The 23,124-nt window shown below is 47.5% G+C and overlaps 1 protein-coding gene and 1 long non-coding RNA gene across 6 annotated transcripts in view; one reads left to right on the forward strand and one right to left on the reverse strand.

Annotated features, from left to right (window-relative positions):
- The window catches only part of EPHB1 (EPH receptor B1), a 482,626-nt gene that overhangs the window by 379,945 nt on the left and 79,557 nt on the right, over positions 1-23,124 (reverse strand). The gene's annotated exons all lie outside the window — the stretch shown is intronic.
- LOC128350108 (uncharacterized) lies at positions 5,132-21,085 on the forward strand. 2 transcript variants are annotated; one of them, XR_008319158.1, is made up of 2 exons: positions 5,132-5,368; positions 20,831-21,085. It is a non-coding gene; the product is annotated as an uncharacterized LOC128350108 (long non-coding RNA). The 2 variants fall into 2 exon arrangements; XR_008319159.1 differs by lacking the exon at positions 5,132-5,368 and adding an exon at positions 14,033-14,212.

Below are 23,124 nucleotides of genomic sequence, written 5' to 3' on the forward strand. Positions count from 1 at the left end.
TCAAGTACTAGCACGCAGATGCTCTGCACAAGTTAAGCTAGTATAATTTATTTTGTTTTAACTACTGTTTTAGGTTTTGGTTTTGGAGTGCATATAGAGGGGCAATTCAGATTAACGCCCCACTCATGTGATTAAAAGACATCCTGGCAGCGTATCGGGAAGCACTCCGGATGCAACCTTGTCTTGCTCTTGTTTTGGGGCTTGTATTCATCTGAACCAGCTGCTCAGTCCAGTCTGCCACTTGAGAAGCACCAGTTTATCATAATCTGAACCATGTCAAATTGGGGCAATGGACCAGCACTTCTCCAGTAAAATATGGTGATTTCTACCATCTTTGTAACTTTCTGCCATCTTTGCCATCTTTGTAAGATTTGTAAGAGCCAAATCCGTCTGTCTGTCTCTCTCTCTCTCTCTCTCACACACACACACACACACCCCTTTCCATAGCCATACCTACTGGTCTTTAAACACATGGAAAGAGGAGAATTTGAAGTATATCTCAGCTAGGAGCAGCACTGTAGGGACTGGAGTAAAGGCAGTGTAAGAAGTCAGAAGGGCATGAAGTGTGCCTCATATCTTAAAAAATGAAGAGTGCGGCAAGGGTTAGAGTCCAGTTCCAACCTACTCTTGGCAGTACTCAGACACTGACATAGGCAGCAGTCACATTAATTGGATTAGACTGCAGTGCGGGGCCCTCAGCTCAGTGGTGCATCACACAACTCAAGTGTGCATCACAGTGCAATGTAAAACCAACCAGCTGATCTGTGCTGCTACTGATACTGGCTAATAGACACAAGAACATTTTTAAATAAGAATGTTTATATTTCTAATGTTGCCCCCGTTTTTCATTTAACAGGTGTACTAAGTGCCACAGAGTGGGTTATCATTTTATAATGTTGCAGAAAGCAGCCAAAGCAAGTGCCTGGTATACCAACAACCAACATAGGCATTGCCCAGCAGTTTTAAAATACTAACTTGAAAATATTGCTCCCTGCAAACTGTATAGTACATTTTTATGTTTTACACCAGCCTTGTACATTTATGACCTCAAACAAAATCTTACTCAAAAGCTGACACAGCAGTATACAACCAGTGTGATTCTTTCCACTGGTACTTCATCAGAAAACAACTCTAACAAGCTACATGGTAATCCTGAGGGGAGAGTATGGTTTATTTTAAACAAATCTCATTATTTCCTTCTGCTCATCAAAACAAAAATTCAGTGGCACAACCATCCTGAACTAAAAGCTTCAAATGCAGGAAAGTTTCAAAAGTTCCTTAAAGATGCAAAGGCATCTGTCTTGATTGGTTCTCCAATTTTGTACATATCCCTTGTAAACTCAAAGTGAAATTTAAAGCTGCTTTCTGATATATATTTTTTCAGTTAAAACTGTTGGGTAGAGTAGACACCATGATATAGCAAAGGAGACTTTTAGGCAAAACAGGAGATTAACATGTCAGGCTCATGTTATCTGCTCCCAGCACTCACATCTGATTTACGGAGAAATCCTGTGCTCCAGCTACACCAGCTGAAGGAAGGGAGGATTGCAACTACATTCCCTAAATCAGCGTAGCTCAAAGTTAGGATGGTGAAGTGATACTGTTACATAAGGCGGTTTCACACAACCGCTGGCAAATCCATAAGCCAAGAATTAGTCAGGGAAATGTCAGGAACCAAAAGCATGCGCTCCCAGTGAGCGTAACATCTGAACCCTCTCAACATTCACCCAAAATTCTCTGCCCAACATCATACAAGTGGGCAGAGAATGTTGGGCGAATGTCGAGGATCCAGCACGGGAAGCGGACTTGGGCAGATTCATCAGTGGTCCTTGCTGGGAAAATACAGTCTCAGTTCCCAACAACTCCCTGACATGTTCCTGGCTTATAGACTTGCCAGTGGTTGTGTGAAGCTGCCCACAGTCGTAACCGGAAATCAGTGTCTGTGTTATGCTGTCATAAGAGAAGAGAGCAGAGTTTGGGGCATGGGTCAAAGGAGGATCAAAGGAGTGACCAGCTTAGTAGGGAATCTCATCCTCCCACCTAGGGCCAGGTCTCAACTCTCTACTGGCCTAAAATTATGTCAGCAAATTAGCTGTTGCATGTAATACACTCTTCTAGGAGTCAATTCAAGGCCCAGAGTAAATGCTCCACCATATCAGAGGATACAATCCCAACTAAATTCAAGTATCAATCGCAGCACAGCAACAGGAGCATATAAACCCTAGCCAGAGAAACAAGCTCATATATACAGACATATAGTAGAAGACTACATCCGTCCATGGGCTCAAACAACTATAAGCACCAACTTTAAGCACACAAGTGGTGGCTTTGGTGATAGGGCATTGTGGGGAAGGAAACACTTTGCATAAACAGACAAAAGGAATAACAAATATAGGACAGGAAGAGAAGAGGAATAACATTCATAACCCAAGGAGTCTGCTCCAGACTATACCAGGAACCTTGACTCCACTCCTGCAACTGAGACTGCAAATACAAAATGCCACACAGAGGGAGGGAGGGAAGGAAGGAAGGAAGGAAGGAAGGAAGGAAGGAAGGAAGGAAGGAAGGAAGGAAGGACGGACTCTCCAAGGAAGAGGAGTCCATACCTCAAAGTAGTACCCCTTCAATTCTTCCATTCCTCCTTCAAGGAAAGAGATCTGTGGCTACAGAGTGTCTCCCATTCCCCTCCTGCAATCAGAAAAAGCTACTGACTTAACAACCCCCTCTTACTCAATAGGTAATAGCAGCACCCCAAACACAGAGGACACTGAATAAGCATTCTGTTTAAACAAAGGGGGAGCTTTGTTGGACACAACCCGCTTCCCCAACAAATACATATAACCTTTGGTTATATGGTATTAAGTAGGATACCATTTGGTATGGTATTTGGTAGGAAAATAGGAGACACTGCCATACTGACTGGGGAACACCAAGCACTTTACTCCAACTAATAGTAAAGGTAAAGTGTGCCGTCAAGTCGATTTCAACTCCTGGCACCCACAGAGCCCTGTGGTTTTCTGGTTTTCTTTGGTAGAATACAGGAGGGGTTTACCATTGCCTCCTCCCACATAGTATGAGATGATGCCTTTCAGCATCTTCCTATATCGCTGCTGCCCGATATAGGTGTTTCTCATAGTCTGGGAAGTATACCAGAAGGGATTTGAATCGGCCACCTTCTGCCTGTTAGTCAAGCATTTCCCCGCTGCGTCATTTAAGGTGACCCAACTAATGGCACTGCTCGCCAAATAACCATTCCTGGCATATTTTCCCAGGAGGCATACTACATCTCCCTCAAAAGGATGGATGAGCATTTTCCTGATAGCGATGTTCTCCCACATACAGATATCAGTGAGAATACCAGTTAAGCCCACATCCAAGGGGAGAGCACTGAGTGAGGATGAAGCACACAGAATGGGAAAAGACCTAGATGGCAGCACCCTCGCTCAATTACTCAACAATTCCTAATGAGCAGCCAGTCACAGGAGCCATCTGTGGCAGCTGCTACCCACTACTCATAACTATTCCCATGTTTCTTTCCTCTCTTCACAGGCAACTGAGCAGTCTCTCAACAGGGAGACAAGCAAGGAACTCAACTCCCCTCCAACGCCATGCATACCACTAGCAAGGCCGCCAATGGCAACAAGGGCCAGGGGTAAACCAGCTGTTCCTAAACAGGGCTGCCATTCCTTTGTCCTAGCAGGCCCTTGAAAGACGTTCAACAGACAGTAAGGGAACCAGTGCACCATACTCACCATGGGACGCAGTGACTGCAAAAGCTGCACCTCTTTGTTAACTGTATTGCACTTTGTTTCAAAGTATTGCAGCTTTCGGTGGTATGAGGGCCCTTTTAGAGTAAGACGGACAGAGCGTATTCTCACAACTGCTCGAAAGCGGGCTAAGAGAGCCCAGGATCAGGGTGGCCCCCGATCCCCACAGCCCCAACCAGCTGTGACAGAGCCGGTAATCGTGTGGGTGGCCAATCCGGCCGCCCAGGGCTAGCCCCCTGATCATCTGTGGGGAGAATTATAATTATTATAACATGTATATCCCGCTCTTCCTCCAAGGAGCCCAGAGCGGTGTACTGCATACTTGAGTTTCTCTTTCACAACAACCCTGTGAAGTAGGTTAGGCTGAGAGAGAAGTGACTGGCCCAGAGTCAGTCAGCTAGTTTCATGGCAGAATGGGGATTTGAACTCGGGTCTCCCCGGTCCTAGTCCAGCACTCTAACCACTACACCACGCTGAAGATATGAGCCTGGCTGAAAGCTGTGAATGGAATGACAGCCCTTCCTTCTCTGTGGCCTTTCCTGATTCCATGGCAAAGCAGTAGCTGTCTGAAGGGTGCTGCTGTTTGTGCTCCCAAAGGATTTAAACTCCTGCCTGAGGGAAGCCCTGGTGCTCGGAGCTGCAGACTTCCATTTCTGCCCTCCAAACCAGGGTTTCTTAACCTTGGGCCCCCAGATGTTGTTGGACGACAACTCCCAGAATCCTCAACTGCAATGGCTTTTGCTTGGGGATTCTGGGAGTTGTAGTCCAACAACATCTGGGGGCCCAAAGTTAAGAAACCCTGCTCCAAACTATTACGCTAGGATAGCTGTGCTGAAAGGGGCACTGAGTGGCTTCACAGGACTGCCACCAAGTCAGTAAGACAGGAACCAGGGATCCCCAGGCAGAGTATGCTCTTCTTGGGTATGACATCTGAGCCTGTCCAAGTCCAGTTTGTAGCTGGAGTCACTGACCTCGTACTGAGATTTGTACCCAAGGGCTGAAATTGGTGACAAAGTTGGGGGAAACTCAGTAACTCCGGCTGCAAACCAAACTTGGTTAGGTTCAGATGCCATGCCTCACAGGAGTATATGCTCCCCAACAACCTTCATTTCCCACCAACCAACCTGACAGCAGTTATTTGAAGCTGCCTACTGTGGGCTCTCCCTGGCACCATGTTTGTATACTCTATGGGATGGTATATGGAATGGGTTCGGTGATGTCATCATGTGATCCATGCTGACTCTGCTTGTTGATTGGTTCCTCTTTGCATGCATATTGTGAGGGTATTGTCAGGAGTTACATCACAATTGGTGGGTGACAGTTGTGTTACTAGGGATTCGGTGGAAGTGGCAGTCAGTGTTGCTATGTTGGCTCTCTTTTCCTAACACTCATTTTGTGCTTTTGTCATTACTGCTGAAAGAGCAAAGGAGGATACCAATTATCCTGCTGGAAGAGGAAGAGCACCAGTTACATTGGTGTTAGTGCCACTATAGCAATGCCAATCTTAGCTGCACCATAGGATTGGCCTGCCTGTACTGTATTAGGAGTAGCTTGTCGTTAAAAGAAAGGGGTAGAAGAAGATTGTGGACAACAGTTTTGGGGTGAGTGGAAGGGATCATTTTGGCAATGTAAGGAGTCACTTTAGGGATCACTTTAACAGCTGGCAATGTAAGAAGAGACTTATTATAGGGATGTGCATGAATCTTTTGGCAGGCCAGGGAGCAGTACCTTTAATCAAATGTAAAGCAGGTCCTTACCTGCTCCTCTGATGCTTTTCCAGGAGTGGCACTGCACAGCTCAGTAGTCCGTGTGTGGCCGTGGAGTTTAACCCAGTGTCCTGCGCACAGCAGCAAGACACACAAAGCCACCGTGTGCAGGATGCTGGGCGAAACCCTGTCGCACGTGGACTTCTGAGTGGCACAGCACCATGACCATAAAAGCAGTGGGGTGGTAGACAAGCAGGTAAGGACCTGCTTTACTAATGCTTAAAGGTACAACTCCCTGCCCAGCCAAAACAATTTGGTGGGCTGCACTGAAACGATTTGGTGCATACATACTGGATGCGCCGAATCGATTCATGCACATCCCTAGCTCATTTGGATAATCCATTGAGAAGTAAAGTTACCATTCTGACATAGCCAAATTAGCAATACCAGACTGATTTTAAGAGCTCATTCACTTGATTTTTAGTGTGATCCTAATTTTTGAATTGCTTGTGTTAGATCACTGAACTACAGTTTGTGGCAATGATGGGGCCTTCTGATAACACATTCAGTTACAAGTGCATGGGCAGCAGGTCTCACAAATACCACCTCTGAGTGAAATACCCTTGCTGAAGAAATTTCAAACATCATATGCCTTAGGTCTTTTCTAGGTGAGGATAAAAGCCACAGGATATAGAACTAGGACCAATGGGAAAGCATCACAACAAATTAAGCAGTTCTATTTATTGCAGCCTTTTATTTCTTTGCTCTTTTTGAATGTGCAGCTACAGTATATGATTCAGTGATGATCAGATGCTTCTCCTGTGTTTAAATATAGTCTGACTTGCAGGCAATTATATGTATATCTGCACACATGAATTTTGTGCACTTGTAGCATATCTAAACCATGCATTATTGTCAGTGTAATAGAGCACACGCAACAGGTTCTCATGAAATTATTTTATGAACTTTCAACATTTTTTTTATAATAACCTCCTTCCTTTTTCACCATCAAAGAGAACCCATCACTGCATGAGGCAGACTGTTCCATGGTTGAACAGCTCTTACAAAAGGTCACTTGATTTTAGAACAATATTTTTGGAACAATATTTCAATATTTAGAAATAATCTTGCTTGTGTATGTATGTATATGAAAGATTTATACCCCATCCCTCCAGTATGCTACTGCATGGGGCAGCTAATTTTGACAGTTGTGCAACAGCTTCTGTGCATGCAGTGTTACTAAAGCTGATGTGCTGTTTCCAACCAAGTTTTCTAGAGGAACTCCCTAAATGGGAATTGGGTGATGGCAAGGTCTGAATGGCAACCACTGGGCAGGAGCAGTGCCTTTCCACCTGATTTCACCAAGTTTACTTGGAGGTGAAGGGAAATGAAAGTGACAAGACTAAGCCATTGTTATGCTCTGTGAACCCCACCAATTGGGGGATAAGATGGAAAGTTCAGGGGGCAAGGCAGGGTGGGAAGACCCTATGATCTGGACATTAGGCAACACTGTACCACTAGGACTCTCCACACCAGGAGAACCTGAGGAACCCAAGTCAGGACCTCAAACACAACCCCCAGTGTAGCCAGAATCAGTGTTTAGAAAACTGAGCAATCCCTGTTTGAGTTACAGAGCCTTTCTAAGTGAAAGGGTGTGGCCAATCTGTTCTACCTGCTTCAGCAGCTGCTGGAGCAACATCCCTCTGAGGTTGCTGTGTGCAGCTCTCATATGTTCCTGCTCAGCATTAGCTAAGGTCCTGACCTCTATTCCCTTGGAGCTGTCTGAGATCTATGCCCCTCCTGGATCCCTGCTTCAGCAGAAAGCCCAGCTCAGCCTAGAACAGGATATCCATTTACTCAGATATTTTCTGAAGGAATTGGTGGCTGGGGATTGGAGTTCCATTCCCATTTTCATGAGTGGGAATGGTCCCTTGCTAACTGGGCACAGAGGCACTTGTGGTGCCTCACTTATATTTAGCAGGAGGAGAGCACCTGTCCCTACTCAGCCTAGCACAGCATTTCTCCAGTGGCTGCTGCTAATGTATCTTCTGTGTGTGTTTGGTTTTTTAGACTGTGAGCCTTTTGGGGGACAGGAAACCATTTTCTCATACCTTTTGCTGTGCAAACAACTTTGAGAACTTTTTGTTGAAAAGCATTACATAAATATTTGTAATAGTAATAATTATTAATAAATTAGGAGTCTCTGAGATTTACATCAATTAATCTATACTTCAGATGTTTATCCGTTACAGGTGTCAACATAGTGACAAGACGTGGAACTTTCAGAAAAGGGAAACATTATTCTTTTTTAAAGAGAAACTATGGTTCAAAACTCTAGCAGCTGTGCTATGCAGCTTCACTTCCTATAGATTTTACTGTCAATTTGAGTAGTCTTTATGAGTGTATTTATAGGACAGCGGGTTTATTGCATAAATAATGCATCTGCCAAGAACTCTAAATCCTTGTGGACAAAATAAGTCTATGAACAATGAAGGAGAAATAAAGGTGTATTTTAAAACACAGCAAAAAGTATCCCTGCAAAGAAAAATTAAAACAGAGTTAAGCAATCACAGCCTTCAAGAGAGCCCTCAAACTGCTGTGCAGTGGCTGGCATCTTATGCAACGACATCAGCCTAGTAACACTGTGCAGCAATTGTGCAAGTTGCACAACTGCCAAAATTGCACAAAGAGTGTTGCACACGAGTAAATCCACTGGAAATAATGAGCTTGCTCTTATGTGACATCGTCTGTGCAGTTTGTGTGCATGCAACGTTACAAGGTCAGCCAGTGTGGAGCCCATAAGTGGAACTTAAGCTTATAGTTGCTGTGAGCCAACATAAGACAGCATCCTTACAGATGCACAGAGTATAAGGCTGTTCTCATGCGCAGGCTTTGCTCGCAGCAAAGGCGAGCCTGGTCTTGCCCGTGCGTGAGAACTGCCAGGACCACGCCAGATCCCAGCACAAACCCACCAAGCCAGCCACCCTCTTAAACAGGGTTAGTCGAGCTAGCACTCTCTTAGCCCCATTTTTGTTTATCATCTGCCAACCCCAGCTGCTTGCAGCCAGGGCTGGGAGACTGAGGGGCTCCCGGCTGGCATCAGGGGAATCCCCATAATGCACCATGCACTCAGGGGCGTAGCTAGCCCGCCGGCGGCCTGTGTGCGGCCGCGGCGGGCGCCCCGATAACCCCGCCCCCTGCATCTGACGTCAGACGCAGGGGATAGCCACGCCCCCGCATCTGACGTCAGACATGGGGGGGGCGTGGTCTGGCTCCAGAACGGAGCCTTGAGGCTCCATTCGGGAGAAGCAACTTAACTGCTGAAGGGGCCGCGTGGCCCCTTCGGTAGTTAGACAAAGGCTGGTGCTGCGTTTGCAGCGCAGCCCAGGAGCGGCTCTTCCCTGCAGGGAAGAGCCGCTTCTGGGCTGCGTTGCAAATGCAGCACCAGTCTTAGCTCCTGAAGGGGCCGTGTGGCCCCTTCAGGAGCTAGTTAGGCTGGCGCTGCATTTGCAGCACCAGCCAGGAGCAACTCTTCCCTGCCTTTGTAGGGAAGAGCCGCTCCTGGCTGGTGCTGCGAACGCAGCGCCAGCCTTTGTTTAGCTCCCGAAGGGGCCGCGTGGCCCCCACTCGGGAGCTAAACTACCACCCCCGCGTCTGACGTCAAGACGTGGGGGGGCGTGTCAGGGCCGCGAATGGCGGCTCCTGATTGGGCACGGCTCGGGTTCTTTGAACCCGTTCACCCAATTATACTACACCCCTGCATGCACTCGCGATGCACCCATAATGCGTCCAACCCTCTGCGCTGCCAGCAGCTGCCAGCAATCATGTGGACAGGTGATCTGGCCACTCAGAGAGAAGAGGGATTGCCAGCAGGGAGGTAAGTGCAAGCAGCCTTCCTCTCTGCTCTCCCTTGATCCCTTTCTCACCGGATTGTGAGAAAAGGCTGTATGCATTAACAATCAGCGAATGGGTGCTTCGCCACAGTTTAACCTTTGTGACAGTAACACTAGTCCTAATTCAAAAGTAGCAGAATGATATTCAGCCCACACGTAACAGATTGCAGGAGAGGGGCGTGAGGATTATTCCAAGAAGCTAGTGCTGGAGCGAGTGAGTGCACAGCCTTATAACCGAGTAAAATAAGTCTGGTTTTTAAAAGACCCAGGAAATTGTGGGAGGTACTGCTGGGAGAAGGGTTAAATGGTGCTTTTTTGACCCAGAATCACAGTTTATCTTGGTTCTCTGACCAAGGATGGAAGGGGTGGTAGTACAATCATTTGACAGGCAAAACAACTAACAGGCTAGTTTTTGCTAATTATCTAAAAATATTAACTTAAAAGTGCCTTCTAATGGGTAAAATTTATATGCTGTCCACTGGCTGTGAAATTTGCATTCTCAGTATATTTCCCAAGCTACACATATGTATCATCGCAAGTGTTTCCAGCAGGGCTTAGAGAGGATACTTGACTGCAATTTCTGAAATACTTAAAGGTGGGATTTCCTCTCTTCAAACTGAGCGTGTATCTGCAATGTCCAAGGCTCAAGGGCTGGCAAGTTATCTCCACTGCTGTTTGTCAACTGAGTCTCCACACTCATAAGCATTAGAAAGAGCAATCAGCCTTGTGGCCTCCATTTAGCTAGTGACAATATGTAAACAAGTGTCAAGGCGATAGATGAGGATTATCTTTCTGCAAGGAAGCAAGATGGGCCAGGTAGACCTTGCAGCTTATAGCTGCCTGCTGGTAAAACTACGTCAGCTGAATTCCGGTTTTGCAAGCTTTTACGATGAAATCTGAACTGTGTTTCAAGCTGTGAGTGTCCTGATGCCTGTTTCTTCCTCTTCCCCACTTTGCATCCTCCAGTGCGTGTGCACTTATGGCAGAAGAGGCAAACGAGATTGGCTGGTGGGCTAGGACAGAGTAGATAAAATGTCACAGTGCCAAGCTGCTTCCTCCTTCCTTTTAATTGCCACTGAGCTTTTAATGGACTCAGATTGAAAGCCTCAGTATGCAACACTGCCTCTCCGTGGTGGGGCAGAGAGTTGCAGGAAACTTGTGAATGGCACAGAATGTGAAGTGGTTTGTTTGCTAGTTTGTTTTTGGTAGGGGGATGTGTATAAATTGCAATTTGAAGCACTATTCAGAACACACACCCTGCCCCTTTAGAATGGAAGCAAGCACATGTATACCTGCTTTTCTGCTACTCGCTGCAACTCCCTGAACTGGCAACACGATTCCCACTTATCTTTGTGCTCTCCCCCAGCTGCCCCTGCATGATGCTGGCAGGCAGAAAGGCCTCCATGCGTGTAACCATGCTGACCATGCAAATGGCTGCCACACATGCACGGAGGCCATGTACATACCAGCCTCGTGTGGGGGCAGCTGGGGAGAGCACTGCCAGTGCACTAAGATATCTGGGAGGAGTGCCACCAATTTGGGAAGTAGCGGTAAGTGGTGGAGGAGCAGGCATGCACCTGCTCTCCTCTGTTTTAAAGGGGCAGGGGGTGTGCTCTGAATCATGCTTCAGTTCACAATTCGTGCACATCTCTAGTTTGGGGGCATTCCCCACCCCTCTGATCAGGGTCTTAGCAAGGTTGAAGTGGGCCCTGGGAAAAGAAGTGAAGATGAGCTCCTGGTCCCCTGCCGCCTTCTTCTCCCCGCTGCTGCAGAAGAACTATACAGACATGGTGAAAAGCAAAACATTCTCAGCATGCCCTTTTACTCACTCCTATGCAAATAATATCACACACTCCGATGAGGAGCCAGAAGCTTGACAATGAGTCGGGGAGGCAGGAGGGATCGGGGAGAGCAAAGAAAGGGTTGTTTCCCAGCTAGCAGGCTCTCCCTCCCTCATGGGCCCAGAGACATTTGTGTTCCCACTCTTTGTCAAATTATAGATGCAGGCCTGCTACTCATGAAACTAAGAGGATGTTGGCTGGAACCAAAAATCTTATTTTAGTCATTATTTATTTCATTTTTATCTTGCCCTTCTGCCAAGGAGCTGAGGGCAGTGAACATGGTTCCCCCGCAACCCTCCCCCCCAGCCGCCATTATCCTCACAACAACCCTGTGAGGTAAGTTAGGCTGAGTACTGATGACTGGCAAAAGGTCACCTAGTGAGTTTCATGACTGAGTTGCCAGGTTTCCCCACTCCTTGTCTGACACTCTAACCACTACACCACACTCTCACTAAAAGGTTACAAGTAAATGAGAGGCCAGTTGGTAGCCATAGGCTGGAGAGAGAGGAGGTGAGGGGAAAAGTGAGTGGAGAAGAAGGGTCCATGGTCTCCAATTGCTTTCCAGTGATTCAGAGACTACAAAACGTAGTTCCTAAAGGTTATCTCCTCATTCTCTTGGACTACAGGAGGCTGTTGGTTTCAATCCCCACTGGTGTGTTTCCCACAATATGGGAAACTCCTATATCAGGCAGCAGCGATATAAGAAGGTGCTGAAAGGCATCATCTCATACTGCGCAGGAAAACACAATGGTAAACCACTCCTATATTCTACCAAGAAAACCACATGGCTCTGTGGTCACCAGGAGTCGACATCGACTCAATGGCACAACCTTTCCTTTCCAACTACACTGCACTACAGTCTTATTCACATTATGTTTGTGGAAGAGCTCATCACAGCTACTGCCTGAAAAAGCCTAGGGACCTTTCATGCAGCATTCACAGACTGCATCTGTAGTGGTTTCCAAACACCATCTGTAATGGTTAGCCTCACCAATGTGTGTTTTCAATGACTATGAGCTTTCCTAAAGTGTGAGATCACAGTCGGATGTCGCTAAGCACCCAACCACAAACTACAACATAATATGTGTACAAGCCTAAATCTTTGAAGGGGAAGCACAGGGGATCCCTTCATAACTTTGGATAAACTGATTTCTGGCATGAGACAAAGCTACTGTGCAGATACTTACGGCCACAGGGGTAAAGTAGAAACCACATTTGATGAATTCAACCATCTCAGCAAATGTTTTGTGGAGAAGATCTGCCCTGTATTCAATCTGGCAACTTCTAGCCACATTCAGATCACATTGTTGGGGCAGGCCCTAGGGTTTTAGGCACCCTAAGCAAAGTTTGACTTTGGTGCCTGTGCAGAATTCACTGGTTTGCAACAGGTTATGTTCTTACATGTTGCTTGATCTGGGTATTAGTGAGGTAAGCATGGCAATGGTTGCTAGGCACTGGAATTGTCAGGGAGAGTTCCATGTATCTCAGCACCTAGGAAGTAGACTCCGCTGGAAGTTAACGGCCAAGGAAGAAGCTGGCAGAAAGGGTCTCCGACTGAAGGACAGTGAACTGTAACTGAATGTGTTTTGAACTGTGGGTTTCATGGAAAGGATCAGCGTTTGTTTCGTGTATTAGCCTACTTTCCTTAAGGAAAGTAAGATTATAAGATCACCCAGATGTGTGTGTGTGTGTGTGTGTGTGTGTGTGTGTGTGTGTGTGTGTGTGTGTGTGTGTGTGAGGGAGGGGCTCTTCACAAAAGCAGTGTGAAAAGCCCACAGGGGGTTTGTGGGGAGAGTGGGCTTGACCCACTCTCCCCATAGACAAGCAGGGAGCCCTCCCTGGGTGGCTGGATCAGCAGCCCAGATTATTATCAGCTCCGTCACAAAGCCGGTTACGGCAGCTGGGTTTGGGGGCCTCCCAGCCCCTGGAAGTCCCACAGGGCTCTGTGGCTGCCAGGAATCGACACCAAATCGACAGCACAATTGGCCTTTACCTTAAAAGATTACATGATTGTATATGAGAAATGTGATAAATGCTCAAAAGCACTATGCAAATGCTAAGTTTGATATAACAAAGCAGTTGTTAAAAGGTTTTACAAAGAGGAACAGATATGAAATTAACAACAGCCCAGTTCAGACATTGCACTGTACTGTATACAGGTGTCTGTACACATGTACATGTTTATGTGTGAATGACTGTAAATGAATTAATTTTAAAAGTGAACCTGAGTACAGACCCTCTAAAATGCAGGGTGCAGATAGGAAGTACATTGAACATAATGTGTGAATAACTGTATGCATGTATCTGTACACAGATTGTGCGTGCATTAAACTAACATGTGAACAGAGCTAATGCCTCTCCAATCGAACTGAAGAGATCAGGCACTGCGGAGAAGGATTCCCTTCCCACCTTGAATGTGGAACAAGCAAACATTCTGAGGTACTGAGTAGGAGTGTGCAGGGAACTGTCTGGCCCGGTTCGGTTCGAGGCCGAACCGGCCTCAAACGGAACTGGGCCAGTTCGGTCCGGCCCCCATTGAACCCCCCCCCCAGTCCGGTCAGCCAGCGAACTTTTTTTTAAAATTACATGTAAAGTAACTACCTGTAGCCCCTTCAGGGGGCTTGCTGTAGCCGCGGGGGTGTGTGTGTCCGCGAGGGTTCCCTCACCCCCCGCCAGCCTCCTTCATCACCGCCGCGGCCAGGTAAAGATAGTCTTTTTGGCCCTTTGGGGCCTCCGTAAAGGCAAGCGGCGGCCATTTTGGCCGCTGCCACCCATGCACAAATGCCCTCTGCGAGGCCGTAGGCCATGCCGGGCCTCACAGAGGGCATATGCGCATGCGTGGCGGTGGCCAAAATGGCCACCGCTCACCTTTACAGAGGTCCGAAAGTGCCAAAAAGACTATCTTTACCCAGCTGCAGCAGTGATGAAGGAGGTCGGAGGGGGGAGAGGGAACCCTCGTGGACACCCCCCCCCCAGCTACAGCAAGCCCCCCGAAGGGGCTACAGGTAGTTATTTTAAATGTAATTTTGTTTTTTAAAAAGTTCACGGACCTGCCAGACCGGACCAGCGGTTTGGTTCTGGTCCAGACAGAACTGGGGGCGGGGGTTCAGTTCGATCACGAACCCACGAACCCCCGGACCGAACCATCGGACCGTGGACCGCCGGACCGGTTCTGCACATCCCTAGTACTGAGAGGAAGGGGACCCCTCTGTGAGCCAAACTGTTACATAAGAACAGCCCTACTGGATCAGGCCCAAGGCCCATCTAGTCCAGCATCCTGTTTTGCACAGTGGCTCACCCAACCTGTTTCGCACAGTGGCCCTGTTTTGCGCACGACGGCGGCTACAGTGGCATCCTGTTTCGCACAGTGGCCCACCAAACTGTTGCTGCTTGCCCGAGAATTCCACCAACTGCTGTGCCAGGAGTCACATCTCTGGGTGCCCCAGCCAGTCCCCCAGCATCTGGTGTCAGGCACAGGAGGCATCTCCATGTGAGGAAACAGAGCCATGTAGCCTGCTTGCAAGTCAATTTCAGCCAGGCTGGCTCTGTTTTTGAGAAGCTTCATCCAGCACTGGGTTGCTGGCCTGGCCGGGAACACGTCTCTCTGACTTTCCAAGCAGGGAAAGGTGCTCCCAGCCATGCTGCAAATGCGGCGCTGGTCTAAGCTGACTTGCAAACAGGGTGTACAGCCCCATTTCCTCACATGGCAATGCCCCCAGTGTCTGATGTCAGACGCAGGGGGCATAGCTAGGGGGCCGCCACTGGCGGCCTGAACCAGGCAATGGTTTCCCTATGCAACTGCTTTCACACCTTCATCTGTATGTTCACTGAACATGCGAAGGGGGAGCAGGATCATGCCTTCTTGCCCTCTTCCCTGACCTCTATATGCCTGTGGTACGGTTGTACATGCATAACCACTGAATGCACAGAGGTTAGGAGCATGGCAAGAGGGCCTGCTCGCCTTCCCTGTGCTCAGTGAAGACTTTTTAGAAGTTAGGAAAAGAGCTCGTATGTGGACCCACTTGAAAAGGGAATCTTGGTGATCCATGTTTGCTGCATATATTTGCTCCAAATATAAAAGGGACATTTGTTTGCGAAGCCAAGACCAATTTCAGGATCTAGAATGGAAGATTTTTGAGGTAGATTTTATACTGGGTAGATTTTATAGTGGGCTGTATATGAAAGTCAAACACAGTGCAAAGAACTTGTATTTAGGAGTAATTTTTCAAAAACCACCCCGTGGTACATATCAAATCAGAAGCTCACGCCTGCCGCAACATGCAGCCGCCTCTCTCTATTCTACACACACACGGCTTTGGCTTCCGATCAGCCTTTCCTGTCCATAATCTTTGGGGAACTGGTAAGAAAAAGCTGGCAAGACATGATGTTTGGCATCTTTCCTACAAAGCACACTCCTGCTTTCAGTCTAGATGCCTGTGCAAGCGTACACTGGAAAAAGACGCCAAAGGAGCAGGCATAGAGAGAACCATCTGCACACTGGGACAGAGGCCAAGGCCATTTTTTTTCTTTGCAAGAACAGTTTCCTTTGTGGATGTGGTTGTAAAACTGCCTGAGGATGCCCTCAAACATTTTCACTTATGGATTGCTTCAGACATTATCTAGCAGCAAAAGACAGCTTTGTCGCTGAGTGCCTAGGTACTCTACAAGCAGCCAAGGCTAATCCCAATGTTCCAGGGACTGTACCTATATGTCTATGACATGTGTGTATTTTATAAGTATGTGATCCTGCACTCTGCACTGAAATATGCAATGTGTGAAACAGCCTGAAGTCCCACTGATATGAATACAACATAGAGACCAAAAGGAAGCTGGAAGTGCACCTTTGAAGTTTAAATTTTAAAAAAAAATCCACTGGGGCCCAATTCAGCTCAGGATTGCAGTACACAGGGAGGGAGGAAGAATAATACTTCAGGCCCCCTCCTGCCCCTGGCACCAATTTCTCATTGGAAATCTCACCCAAAATGGCTATTTGCCACAAATTGTTGCACAGGGGGAAACAGGAGGGAGTGATTTTCAATGGAGAAATAGCACAAGGGAAATTGTTCACACAGAGAGGACCGAGTCTCACTGACCGTGAAACCCGGTTGCTTCCAGTGCACAGGGAGGGAGCCCTGGGCAGCCAGACTGGCCACCCACACGATTGCTGGCTCTGTGACGGAGCCGGCGGAGGCTGGGGAACTCAGGGGCCACGCAGACCCCAGAAGCCCCAGTATGCCCTGTGCAAGTGTGCAGGGCATACTGGGGAGACCCCTGGAGCCGGGAGATGGCTTTTCACCTCCCCTCCGGGGGTCTACTCATGAGTAGCCATGGCACAGAGCCGCGCCGCGGCTACTCACAATCAGATAGCCCGGTTTTGCGGAGCACTCGCTCCTTGGAAGACCAGGATGCTTCATTAGCGGCCTTTAGCAATTCTGCATTGTTTGGTCTCATGTCTCTCATCCTTCTCTTGGCAATGCCCCATAGATTCTCTATGGGGTCAGGTCAGGCGAGTTTGCTGGCCAATCAAGCACAGTACACTGTATACTTTTCAGAGGTCCGATATTGTTCTATTCTTCAATCCTTGTCTTCTTGGTTCCATGTAATATTCTAATTTTCTGAGATTGTGGATTTGGGGTTTTCATGAGCTGTACGCCATGATCATCACAATTATAACAAATTAAGGCTTGACTTATCTCGCTTTGCATGTAATGCGTCTGTCTCATATATCAGTTTCACCTTTTAATTTGCATTACTGAAATTAATGGACTTTTGCACGATATTCTAATTTTCCGAGTTTCACCTGTATTATCCTCACAACACAGGTTCTCAAACTGGGATCCCCAGATGTTGGACTACAGCTCCTATCAGCCACAATAGCAGAAGGGATGATGGGAGCTGTATTCCAACAAGATCTGGGAACCCCAGTTTGAGAACCCCTTCCTCACAACAACCCTTGTAAAGCAAATTAGGTTAATAGATAGTGGGGCTATTCTAATGATGAGCAAAAATCAGGCTAGCCTCCGCTAGCCCAATTTTTGCTGATCGTCAGAACCACTGGGCTCGCAGCCGAGCCCGGTGCTTCTGGAGCGGCTAACCCACTCCTGTAGCCCGCCCCTTAGCTCGGGTTTGCGGAGCGAGCACTCTGCAAACGCGGGCTATCTGCTCGTGAGTAGCTGCAGTGCGGCTCCACACCACAGCTACTCATGAGTAGACCCCCAAGCGGGAGGCGGAATGCCTCCTCCTGGCTCCGGGGGTCTCCCCAGTATGCCCTGCGTGCTCCCCCACCCCCCGCTGGCTCTGTCTCGGAGCCAGCAATTGTGTGGACAGCCAATCCGGCCACCCAGGGCTCCCTCTCTGCTCATGTGCAAGGAGCGCTCACTGCAAGAAACTGGGTCTTACGGTCCAGGGACTATCCTCTGAGCATCCTCACTGAGGAGGAATTTGAACTTGGATTTCTGACATCCAAATCCAAACCACCACATTACACTAGATCTTTCTATGTCTATCTATGCATGCTCTGATCTTGGGCCCTTATTGTGGACAAAGTGAACTGAGAGAAGTTTTTCTCCCTCTCTCATCGCACTAGAAGCAGGAGACATTAAATGAAACTGATTGGCAGAAGATTTAAGGCAGACAAAAGGAAATACTTTTCTACACAGTGCATCTATATAATTCACTGACACAAGGAGGTCATTCACACATTCAAAAACTGTGTTCTACCCAGGTTTGGGAGCTGTGTGTGCTTCCAATTTTCAGTTGTGTGGAAGCAAGGTAAGAGAAAAACCTGGTTAGAAGTGACTGTGTGAAAGCAAGGTAGGAGGAAAAGCTACCCAGGTTTTCTTTCTACCTTGCTTCCACACAATCACTTCTAACCAGGTTTTCCTCTTACTTTGCTTCCACATACCAAAAATTGGGAGCACACACACAGAGCTCTCCAACCCAGGTAGAACACAGTTTTTGATTGTGTAAATGACCTCAAGATGTGATGATTGATGGCCATTAGCTGAGATGGCTTTAAAAAAGGAATTGGACAATGTCTGTCAATGGCTACTAGGCTTGATGGCTATAGGTTGCCTCTGAATGCTACTTGCAGAGGAACAAAATGGTGGAAGAGTTGGTGTGTCTTCATCTTCTGTTTAAGAGCTTCCTAGAGACATCTTGTTGGCCACTGTAGGAAAGAGAGTGCTGGACTAGATAGGGCTTTGTCTAATCCAGGCCTGCACAACATATGGCCCGCGGACCGCATGCGGCCTGCAAGGGCTTTTTTCCTGACCCCTGAGGCTATTTCCCCTTCCTCCCCCTGCTGCTTTAAACCCCCCCCCCAAATTCCAGCTGCCACGCGGCCGAGGAGATGGCTGTGGGGGTGCGTGTGTCCTTCCCTACCCTCTGCCACGGCGGCAGCAGCGGCAGAAATCAGAGCAACACTCGGGCCTGCCTTCTGGCCCGGTGTTGATTCCCAAATGTGAGGCGTGCCTCCTCAGTTAAGTCTCTTAACTGAGCAGGCGTGCCTCGCAGTTGGAAGCAACGCCGGGCCAAATAGCAGGCCCGAGTGTCACTCTGAATTCTGTCGCTGTGCATTGCTGCCATGGGGGAGGGGAGGGAAGGACACACGCACCCCCGTGGCCATCTCCTTCCCTTCATGCATTCATTCCCTCTCTCTCTCTCTCTCTCCCTCTCCCCAAGACTGCTCCATTCATTCTCTCTCTCTCTCTCTCTCTCTCTCTCTCTCTCTCTCTCTCTCTCTCTCTCTCTCTCTCCAAGACTGCTCCATTCATTCTCTCTCTCTCTCACCAAGACTGCTCCATTCATTTTCTCTCTCTCTCTTTCTCCAAGACTTCTCCATTCTCTCTCTCTTTCTCCAAGACTTCTCCATTCATTCTCTCTCTCTCCAAGACTTCTCCATTCTCTCTCTCTCCCTCTCCCATTCATTCTCTCTCTCTCTCTCCAAGACTTCTCCATTCATTCTCTCTCTCTCTCTCCAAGACTTCTCCATTCATTCTCTCTCTCCAAGACTGCTCCATTCATTCTCTCTCTCTCCAAGACTTCTCCATTCTCTCCCTCTCCCCAAGACTGCTCCATTCATTCTCTCTCTCTCCAAGACTTCTCCATTCTCTCCCTCTCCCCAAGACTGCTCCATTCATTCTCTCTCTCTCTCTCTCTCTCTCTCTCTCTCTCTCTCTCTCCAAGACTGCTCCATTCATTCTCTCTCTCTCTCTCTCACCAAGACTGCTCCATTCATTCTCTCTCTCTCTCTCTCTCTCTCTCTCACCAAGACTGCTCCATTCATTCTCTCTCTCTCTCTCTCTCCCCCCAAGACTTCTCCATTCTCTCTCTCCCTCTCCCATTCATTCTCTCTCTCTCCAAGACTTCTCCGTTCATTCTCTCTCTCTCTCCAAGACTTCTCCATTCTTTCTCTCTCTCTCCCTCTCCCCAAGACTGCTCCATTCATTCTCTCTCTCTCTCCCCAAGACTGCTCCATTCATTCTCTCTCTCTCTCTCTCTCTCTCTCTCTCTCACCAAGACTGCTCCATTCATTCTCTCTCTTTCTCTCCCTCTCCCTCCCTCTCTCTCCCCAAGACTGCTCCATTCTCTCTCTCTTTCTCTCAAGCCAAGTCTCCTGCTGCAACCTTTCCATCTTTCTTTCCCCTTCTCCCTTCTTTTCCACAATTATGAGAAGTGCTTCTCATATTTTTTTTTCCTTAAAAGTGTTCCATGTTATGTGTGATGATTTGGCAGAGGTGGAAAGGAAGAACAATGCATGTTATTATGTATTTTGTACAGACTGTATAATTTTTATATTATCAGAATGAATTTTAATTCAACTTATTTCATATTAATTTAAATCTTGGCCCACCAGAACATCAAAAGTTAAATATTGATTAAATTAATTTTTAATTAATTTTTAATTAATTTTACTTTAATTTGATTTAATTTGGTTGATTGATTGATTGATATTAAGTGTTACTCTAATTATCAGCACCCTAAGGATTGACCTCAGCCCCCATGAACCAAGTCACGGTTGGTTTCGGCCCACCAGGTCATTTTGAGTTGTGCAGGCCTGATCAGGGCTCTTCGTATGTACTCTTGCAATACAAGAAAACAAATACATGAAAAGTCAGATAACTGAAGTCCAAAAGGAACCTCTAATCACCCAGGCTGGGAATCTATGGCTGGGGGCCTAAGGACCAAATCCAACTCCCTAAGAGTACAAGCTGATCTATGTTTACCAACTCCAAAGGTAAGAGAGGCATGCAGCAGGCACAGTAGTTGTGGTAATGGGGAATCATTCACATGTTATGCTGTATCTCCCACTTTTGGAAAGTGGGAGAAGGGGATTGGTCTACTTCCAAGTTGGTTCCTCAAAGTGGCTCCTCCCATAAAGCCCAGGAATTTAGACTAATTACAGCAACAGTAATCTTGCATGAAGATTCCATCTTTATACTGAGAGGCTGTAAATTGACTACTTTAAAGGAAAATTGTGTGGTATCCCCCCAAAGTGAAGCTAGTCGTAATGTCTGGCATAAATTCTGCTTAATAACATGGCTGTTCCTTATTCAATTTATGGTTGGTGGCTGCTGATTCAGATTTCCTTTCTTATGAGCAACCTTTCCTTCTACATGCAGGTTTCTTGCACTACACCAGGAAGAACTCCATTAAACACAAAGCTTCTTGTTCTGTTGCAATCTACAAGTCCAATTACCAGAGCTAATGGACCCCTGGACCTGCCTGTCTCCACGAGCTATAGCAAATTAGAGATGGTTTGGAGAGAGTAAAATCTTGTAGCCAACATTATTCAGCTTTATGTATTGAAGACTCTGCTCATTTTTAAACAAGCTATTATAATAAACTTGGTGGCGGGTTTTTTGTCCTTAGCCATGTCCCGGATATTGTCAGTTTCTACCATAACTCTGTCATAGTTCCTTTATTAGTGTGGAATTATTACTTATAAAGCACCATTTGCTTTATAACTGCCTTACACTGAGTCAGACCATTGATCCAGCCAGCTCAACATTAGCCTGATTCAGACATTATGCTGTACAAGTATTCAGATGTCTGTACACTTGTACATGTATTTGTGTGAATGACTGTACCTGTGTTTATTTTAAAAGTGAACCTAGACACAAGCCCTTCAAATGCATGGCATAGATAGAAAGGGTACTTCTGTACCTGCATTCAGCATAACATTTGAATGACTGCATCTGTGTACTGATCTGTACCTGTGTAGAGTGTACACTCAATGTACGAGTGTTGAACACAATGTGTGAATGAGCAGCAGGTCTCCAGGGTTTGAATGGCAGCAGGTCTCCAGGGTTTCAGGCTCAGGGGTCTTTCCCAACCCTACCTGGATATGCCAGGAATTGATCTTGAGACCTTCTGCATGCAAAGCTGATGTTCTACCTCTGAGCTGTGGTCCAATCCCCAAATTACAGATTTACAGCTCCAGCTATCCTTCCAAAGTGGCAATTAACAGAGTAACAAAAAGAAGACAGGCTTCTGCTGCAATGTGTTTGCAATCTAGTATCTGACACAAGGGAGGCAAAAAAGGGAAGGGAGGAAGATAAAGGTGAGGGCAGGGGGAGAGGATTAAACCAAATAAAGCACAGAAAAGGTAGGGTTTGAGAAAAGATTTGAAGAAGAGATGGCATCACAACAGTGTTCTGGAAGGCCGTTCCAAGTATAAGAGACACCAGGGCAGAAAGGGTGGGGTTGCTTGAGAGAACAGGAGATGGTTCACACAGATTAAAAAATATAGAGGCGAGTCTCACGATCAGTGAGATCCACCTTAAGAGGGTTTGTGGGGAGAGTGGACTTAGCCCGCTCTCTCCGCAGACAATCCCCAGGCAGCCCTGGGTGACCAAATCGGCCACCCAAACAACTGCCGGCTCCATCATGGAGCCGGTGGGGGCTGCAGGGATCGGGGGCCACGCAGTCCCTGGAAGTTCCAGGATGCGCCATGTGAGTGCATGGGACATCCTGGGGAGACCCCCAAATGGGGGGGGGCAGCTGCTTGCAGCATCCTGGTCGGGGGTCTCCTCGTGTGTTGCCATGGTGCGAAGCCGCAGCACAGCAATACACGATCAAAACACTGAGGTTAACAGAGCGCTTGCTCCCTTAACCTCGGCAAAGGGGAGGGGGAATTACTGAGGTTTGCTGCCGAAAGCCGCGTGGCTCCCATTGCAGCACACGGTCGGCGAAAAGCGGGCCAGGCTCCCTTAGCCCGCTTTTTGCCGATCGTGAGAATCGCCTCCTTGTGTATACAACACTAAGGATTAAGGAGTATCAACTGGTGAAAAATTGTAGGCAGGATCCGCACTCCAAGGACGGCTCATCACTGGCTGTCTGCGGAGTACGGGGCGGGCACCTAGACTCGGCAACAAACACCTCTCACAATGGCTCTCTAACAGATCACTGGCACTGGCCAACATTCTGCGCAGTGGCATGCCAACGTTAGGGACCCTCCAAGGCTGCTGTATTAATGTGAAAGGAAGCCCCAACAGTGTTACACAACGGGGCAATTGGAAACCATGGAAGCAGCACTGCGCAACTGCATGGATGCTGTTTTCAGTCACTGTGTGACCACCCTGTTCAATGTTCTCTCCATTTTTTCCTGTCTGTGTGTGGAATGAGTTTTGTTCTGGGCAACAGTATCAAGGCAGTGTGTGTGCATGTGCACTCAGAGTGGGGCCTTCCTGATTCAACCTGAGTGGGATCTAAAATTAACTGAGGAGACATAAAAAAAACTTGTGAGCACAAGCACGTGTGCACGTCTTAGAGGGAACATTGACCCTGTTGCAAAATCGTGCAACATTGTGTAGCAGCCCCGGCAGGCCCACACCACCAGCATACCACTACACAGACTTCCAGCCACAGTTACTAATGCAATATAGCATGTGGGAAATGGGGCTTCTGCAAGAAA

The sequence above is a fragment of the Hemicordylus capensis genome, chromosome 3, assembly GCF_027244095.1.
Source record: "Hemicordylus capensis ecotype Gifberg chromosome 3, rHemCap1.1.pri, whole genome shotgun sequence".
In the NCBI taxonomy this organism is placed as follows: domain Eukaryota; kingdom Metazoa; phylum Chordata; class Lepidosauria; order Squamata; family Cordylidae; genus Hemicordylus; species Hemicordylus capensis.